Raw genomic sequence first — 7822 nt, 5'->3', positions numbered from 1 at the left:
AGTTGATTCATAGCCTAAGGTGACTCTCATCCATGAAATTTTTTTAAAATCACTTAGCTTTTGAAATAATCCATTTGAACTTAAAATCTTACATTATTTAAGGAAAAATGATATTAGTTCAATATGAGAAATCCATATGAGTTACCTTTTTCTCTCGTTAAACTAATCATGTCTATGATCCTCAATATGATCATTCATCTGTGACATGTGTTTCACTTGTTGTTTAAAAAAAACACAAAGATGAATAAAACACACTAACAAGTGAAGATATTGTGAAGTGCTAAGAAACTTTGGTTATCTCAAACCCTTTACAACAAACACAGGTATACATAGTTTATGGAGTATATTACATGTTTACTTATCTATGATATCCATATGCTCTATGATGAGTTCACAAAGTTTAAATAATCTTGAATAATCCAAATTTGTGTGAACTTCAAACTAAAGAGGGAAAATCAATTGTTATATTTATTAAATCTCCTTAACTAATGGCAATTGATTCAAATTGATATATATATATATATATATATATATATATATATATATTGCCTATTATATATGTGTGATCTATGTGTATCAAAAATTACATCTCTCAAGCTAGATCACTATATATCATATAAGTTTGAGCTATTTGAGAACTTTAACTAATGAACTCAAACTTGTATTCATGAAACGATGGTCATATAGCCTAACTTGTGCCTAAATATAAGAAATATAACTTATAAATATGTGCTTTAGGCAAAAATGTGTTTTGTTAATACAACTTTATCTCCTAAACTCAAATCCATCAAGAGACATTAAACAAATTGATAAGGGAACATGAAAATGAAAATGAACATTCCCTGAAAGATGAAAACTAGTTTGTTTCTTTAGAAAAATTGAATACAACTAGTTGTCTCAGAGTTGCTTGTTCTAGGATAGTAGGACTTATCAAAATTTACTTATTAGCTATCTTTGGAGTGATTATGTGTTCATTATATTATAGCACTCTATATATTTACTACCCCTTGATTGGTATTAGCAACATAGTAAAGATGTGAAACCTTAAAGTTAAAAGATATTCAATAGGTGCTCATGCCTTCTTTTGAAGTAATGGTACAATCACCTTAATTAAGACATCTAATTCCTTTTGGCTTACTGCCAGCATCTAAACCATGATCAGTATTATATGTCTTGCATTGTTATATTTATACTATATGAAAATATTCAGGGGAAGCATGTTTTGCTTAGTCATGCCATGATTTTCTTTGGTATTAGCAAACATGCAATTGTAGCCAAGGATTCACCTTCAACTATTCACATGAAGACCCTTGGAGACTATATTTAGGACATCCCTTTGGATTCATACCACATATGAGTCAATAAAAAAGGGAGAGCTTTACAGTTATATATGTCATATCTTGGACTTATCATATGTTTCATCAAGTGTATATCTTTTCACATATGATAAGTAATCACATTTGAAACTACATAGCTTCATTTGTGTTGTTGGGCTTGTTTTGTGTCCCTATTCTGAGAACATCTCTCATATTTGGTATTGACAAAAGCCCTTGGCTTGAGCCTTAATGTTATATCTTTCTTAGAAGTTCAACTTATCTTTAATGTGCTCAGACGTTAATCGTCACTATCAATGATAAGTATCTTGTTCTAGAGTTCTATATTGAAAACTCTCTAAAACTCTCCTTCATAAGATCTTGCTCCAGTTAATCACCTCATCTCCTATGAATTACTCACTCTTATCATGTGCTTTTGAAGCTAAGTACATCACTCTCCATGATAAGATCCATTGGCCATGCACTCACTGTCACATCTGTAGCCACTTTGCATTGTCATGCCTTGCCTTATAGGTTTAACCTAAGGCCAATGACAAACACTTAGGGGGAGAGCCAAAGTATCTCATCTTGTGTTTATATGGACCATAGTGATGTGCTCACATTGTCCATTACCCCATTAGTTGTGCTTAAAATGCAAATCCTCTAGATCGAATAAAAAAACTGCTTATCATGCATTGTACTCAATGTTTCTTGTAAAACATTTATGATAAGCATTAGGAGAGAATATATCATTCATGCTCTCATGGGCCATAGAGTTAGTTTGTAGTATTTCTATATCCGTTGCATGTGCCCATCTTACATAACTCGACATAAAACCAAACATAGAACTGTCTTGCAAATGCGAATCATATCTCTATGTGTTGATTGTCCCTATCCCTATCATGTGTATTCAAGTTGATTACCTTATAATCATAATAGTTTTCTAGTAGAACCTTCAACGTCATATTTTCTCAATCATTTTGCTTGTTATGCCATCATTTTTAGTGATTTATGTGTACGCATAACAAAAATTTAGGGGGAGTGCTTAACTATAAAATCTTATATATTCATAGGCTTCATAGGGTTGTGTTTAGAATGCTTTACTACTAAACACCCTTTGATTGTGTTTAAATTTCATATCTTCACTTGCCTTACAAAAAAAAAATTGGTGATTACTTTAGTTTCATATGTTATTTCACTCTTATCATGAATTTTTCACTTTGAGTATCTTATATTCATGATAAGTAAGTAGGGGGAGTGCTCATTGCACATCTTGGCATTATATCTTGAACTTTTACTGTTAAAACCTTCCTTTTTGTTGTTGTCAAAAGGGGCAGAATTTTGGAATTGATTAGGTAGTTCATATTCTATATGCATCACTTGATTTATATTGCCTATTTAGACTTGTGCATATAGTGAGGGGGAGTATTAAAATTCATTTCATATCTCTTTGATATTATTTGTCTATCTATTTTGGTATCTCCTTCCTCCTAATCAATTTGGTTTGCCATCATAGAAAAGGGGAAGATTGTTGTTCCCCATGGGTTCAACTAATCGCCCTTTTCTTGTTGTTTTGACATTAGCAAACTTAAATTGATTAGTCTTTATGGACTAATGTGTTACTTTGTAATGTTGTGTCTTAGACAGGAACTTGACATGTATATCGCCATGACACAATACAACACAACGCATGGCTTGACGATCAACATGCACAAAGGAACTTGAAATACAGGTGTGACAACCTAAGAGGGGGGTGAATTGGTTAATTAAAATTTTTGGGCTTATTTAAATGGATTATTAAAATTAATTTACTAATTAAGAACTTAATAATCTAACCCTTGTTCAAATATTCAAGATAATGAAATTTAGGGTTTAGATATTACTTTAAGCCTATTTGCCCTAACCCTTGTTTTAATAAAATATAAATACAAGAAATGGTAGAGTTTACCAATCACCACAAGGAGAGAGAATCTACAAGGCACAAGATTTATAGTGGTTCGGTCTATCACAAGACCAACTCCACTCTTCCAAGTTCACCTCCTTTGGGCGCTCAACTAAAACAATGAGATTCTTCAAAGGGTGAATCTTGAAGCCGTACACCCGACTCCTCCGATCTTCAAAGGGAACAAACCTTTCCACACGAAGCCTTGGCGAGGGGACACACCATCTTACAACGTCTTCACCTTTCTTACCGGGCCGAAGAGTAGACCCTCACGATGTCTTCACCTTTGTTACCGAGCCGAAGAGAAGACCCTCAAATACAAATGAAGAAAATAAAAGAAAAACTCTCAATGCCTCTTTAGATAGGTGGATTACAAACTTTAATAGCTCACCAACACTCCAAGGAAAGATAAAATGTAAAGCCTATTGAGTTCCTCTTGATAAAATGTGCAAATGCAAGATCAAAGAGGTTTAGCTTTTGATAGAAGGTTTTGGCTCAAGGAAAATGGGATTTGATCTTTCTAAAATGATCAAAAGCTTCTTTAGATAGGTTTAGATAGTGTATATATAGTGTATTTGAAATATGACCGTTTGGGGTTAAAACTGTAAAAAAATAGGTTGAAAAAGTCAACCTGCGAAAGCCCCAACAACTAGTTTGCCCGACCATAACGGTCGACCGAGTCCCCGCGGTGGCTCGCCCCTATCGGGCGCCCTTTTTTATTTTCAAATTTTCTATCGTCGCGGTCGATCGACCCCATGACGGTCACCCGGCGAGGGCTACCTGTTCGCTCAAATTTTGGCTCATAAACCTAGCTGCGGTCGACCGACCCACGGCGGTCGCCCGCCCAAACCCATGACGGATTGTTCTGTTTGAAACAGACACATATCCGCGGTCGCTCGGCTTGACCCGGTCGACCGGCCTAATAATGTTCGTAATGTCCTGGAATTCCAGGTATCATCCCGCTGTCGCCCGGAATAGCCCGGTCGACCAGCCCTGTATAAAATTCCATTTTTATTTAAAAGTTTAGGGGCTTTTGGGCCATGGTCTTTGGGCTTAAGTCCTAGGTTTTCAAACACATTTTTGGGTGTGTGTATTATTTTCAAAGATGTGAAAAGTTAAGTATGAAAACCATTTGAAAACCTTTTGAAAATGCATTTAAAGATAAAATCAAGAGGACTCCAAATAAATTGTAAAAATAAGAACCTTGAGTCTTCTTGGAATGTCTTGGCTCCTTTGCACTTTCTTGGACTTCTTCGGCTTCTGAATGAACTTCTTGACCTTGTTTGGCTCTTATGACTTGTCCTCCAATATTCAATGCATGTTGCATGGTACATGAGGTGTCACCAATGGCATGTTCAACTCCAAGCTTCTTCTTGACACTTGCTTAGAAAATTTATTGGATCTTCATGATTAGCTTCTTTACTTGAACATCTTCAAATGAGGATGTCTTCACTGTAGGTGCAAGCTTTTGATTCTTTTGATCCATGATGCACAAGACATGTGTTGAGAAGAGTTGTGTAATGGCGATTATGACATGAAAATCCTGTATACAACACAACATCTCAAAGCAACATATTAATCTATAAATGCTAATCAATTTGGTTTGCTAGTATCAAAACAAGAGATAAGGTGAATGATTAACCCATGGGAACCCTTGGGCTTACATTCTCCCCCTTTTTGATGATGGCAAACATATTGATTAGGGAGGCAGGAGATATTAAACAAATAGATGAATAAGCATTAAAGACTATAAACAATGAAGCAATGCTCCCCCCTCATTATATGCACAAGTTTAAAAGGATAATGTAAAGCATGTGGTGCATACAAAATATGGACTACCTAATCAATTTCCAAAACTCTCCCCCTTTTGGCAACAAAAAGGTAGGGATATGCAAGTGAAAGTTCAAGTGGGGTGTCAAGATGAATGATAGCTTGTCTAAGCTATATATATGGTATATGATATAACATTTATACTCATAGAATGCTTATCAAAATAGAAAACAAAGTAAAGTGCATGATAAGCCCCTTTTTTTTAATCTAAAAGATTTGTAAGTTAAGCACAACTATGGGGGTAATAGATCATGTAAGCATATCATAATAATCTATATTGTTAGCCCAAGGGTTCCCCATGGGTTCATTCAATCACCTTGTTTTGATGATTAACAAACGCAAATTGATTAGTCTTTTATGGACTAATTGTTTGCCTTGAGTGTTGTGCTATGGACAGGAACTTCACAGGTTAATCCATGATAGCACCAACGCATAAAGATGGCCCATACTTGAAGATAAACCAAACAAAGAACAAAGGAGCTAGAGCATACTTGGACAAACCATACCTTGGAGGATCAACCAAAGAGAAGCTCAACACAATCATCTCAAAGCATTGAACAAACAAAGGAAGATCAATAAAGGCCAAAGCTTGTGGATCAACAACTTGCAAAGGAGTTTGAACCAAATGGTGGCATCATCCTTGGAAGGTGTCAAGCAAAGAAGCTCAATCTTGAAGATCCCAAAGCAAGCCATGCACTCAAAGAGAAGATCAAGCAATTGCTAACTCAAGAGTTCATTCAAGAGAGTAGTAAAAAGGGTAGATTGTATCACCTATCTCTCTTGTATTTTCTCCTATCAAGGCACATCTTAATACCCCTCAAAAATATTTTTTTCAAAGAGACTAACACACCCTTTAAGGACTTAAGTGGATAAGTGAATGGCCATGGTGGTGTACCAAAATATTGGAAGTCATATGGCATTCAACACAACATTGAACAAAACAGAGTTCCAAAGAAACAACCTGGACCAGCAACTAAATCCTATCAAAAATTCTTGAAAATATTTTCAAATATTTTTGAAAATATTTTTAACAGATAGCTCTCATTTTTTTATTATCCGTAGAGTATAAGAATGTCGAAACCCAACAAGAAATGACGGAGATATGAATTTTTCAAGTTGGAAGCAGATTGTTGGAAAACCAGTCTCAGAATTCTGAGAATATTTCTTGGAACTCCGAGCTTGGAACTCCGAGACATTTTTCGGAGCTTCGAGAAAACAACCAGGAACAAAAAAAATACAGCCGTTGTGGCCCAACGGCTAGTTGACTGTTTAATCCAGTTTTGACTATTTTGCCCCCCAAATGATCATATTTAGTTGAGACTTCATATATACCCATTCAAAGGGTCTAAAACACATGATGAACATACTCCAACTCTAATAAACCCTAGAAAATACCTTTGCATCAAATTTGGGTTTTCCTCTCCCACTTCTCTTTGTGCCTTGATTTTGAGAAATCATTTGAGAGTGGATTAGGCTTTACTTTGTGCATCTATTTGAGAGATTTGTAGTGAGCTCAAGTGTTATAATGAAGCCTACAAGAGGCTATCCAAGTGTACTTCAAAGTCTCCACAACTATCACGGGTCTCTAATTTGGCCCAACAAAGAAAGGTGAATCATTGTATTGAGGGTCTACTCTTCGGCCCGTTAAGAAAGGTGAAAACTGTAAGGGTCTTTACTTCGACTCGATAAGAAAGGTGAAGCGGTTGTAAAAGGGTTCCCGATCCAACCCGTTAAGAAAGGAGGATCACTTTTAGTGGATTTCCCCGAGGAGACCAAACTTGGGAAGAGTGGACATAGGGTGTCGCCCGAACCACTATAAATCTTGTGTGCACTCCCATCTTCTCCCTCCTTCTCTTATGTGGTAAGATCTTTACCTTGCTTTACATTTTCATTCCGCATTAATCTTGCAAAGTAATAAGAGCATTGTTGTGTGTGGTGAATTAATTGTTAAATTGGATTAATTTGTTTTTAACATTGGAATTAAATCTTTAAATTCATATAAAGTCAATTCACCCCCCCTCTTGGGTTGCCTAGTGGGATTTCACTTGGTATCAAAGCTAAAGGCTCTTCTATAGATCTTTGATTATTTCAAATTTCTACAAGAGAAAAGATCTAAAATGGCAACCCCTATGGATTTTGAGAAAGGACGATCCTATCTTGTTCCTCCCATCTTTGATGGAACGAACTATGGATCGTTGAAAGTCAAAATGAGGTTCTTTCTAAAATCTATAGGTTATGATATATTTGACATAATTGATAAAGGCTTCACCTTACCTAAAAAATGCAACAAGCTTGCTTTGAATATGTTTTCATTAAACTCAAAAGCTATGATTGCATTGTGTTGTGGAATATCTAGTGATATTTTTGTGAAAATCTCTTCATGTAAAAATGCAAAAGAAATATGGACCACTCTTGAAAATTTATACGAGAAAAATATTTGTCTTAGTGCTTCTATTGAGGAAAATACTACCTTTGGACAAAACAAGATTTCTCAAAAGTCTTTTGCAAACGAGAACAATTTCAAAACTTCAATTTCCGAGTTGCAAAATCAAATTGAAAACTTGAAAATGGAAGTTGATTGTTTGGGCAAAAAATGAAAAGTTTGGTCAACTTAACCAAATTTTGATAAACAAAAATGTTGACTTAGTTCAAAAATGTAAAGTTTTGGAAAATGAAGACTTTGAGCTTATTGAAAAATTTAATTTTTAGAAAGAAGATGAAGAGGAATTAAGAGCTA

The sequence above is a fragment of the Tasmannia lanceolata genome, unplaced genomic scaffold (assembly GCF_043159265.1).
Source record: "Tasmannia lanceolata isolate RefF3 unplaced genomic scaffold, GAP_Taslan_0.1 ptg000024l, whole genome shotgun sequence".
Lineage (NCBI taxonomy): Eukaryota > Viridiplantae > Streptophyta > Magnoliopsida > Canellales > Winteraceae > Tasmannia > Tasmannia lanceolata.
The sequence above is the reverse complement of the archived record's forward strand: the minus strand, read 5'-3'. Positions refer to the sequence as shown.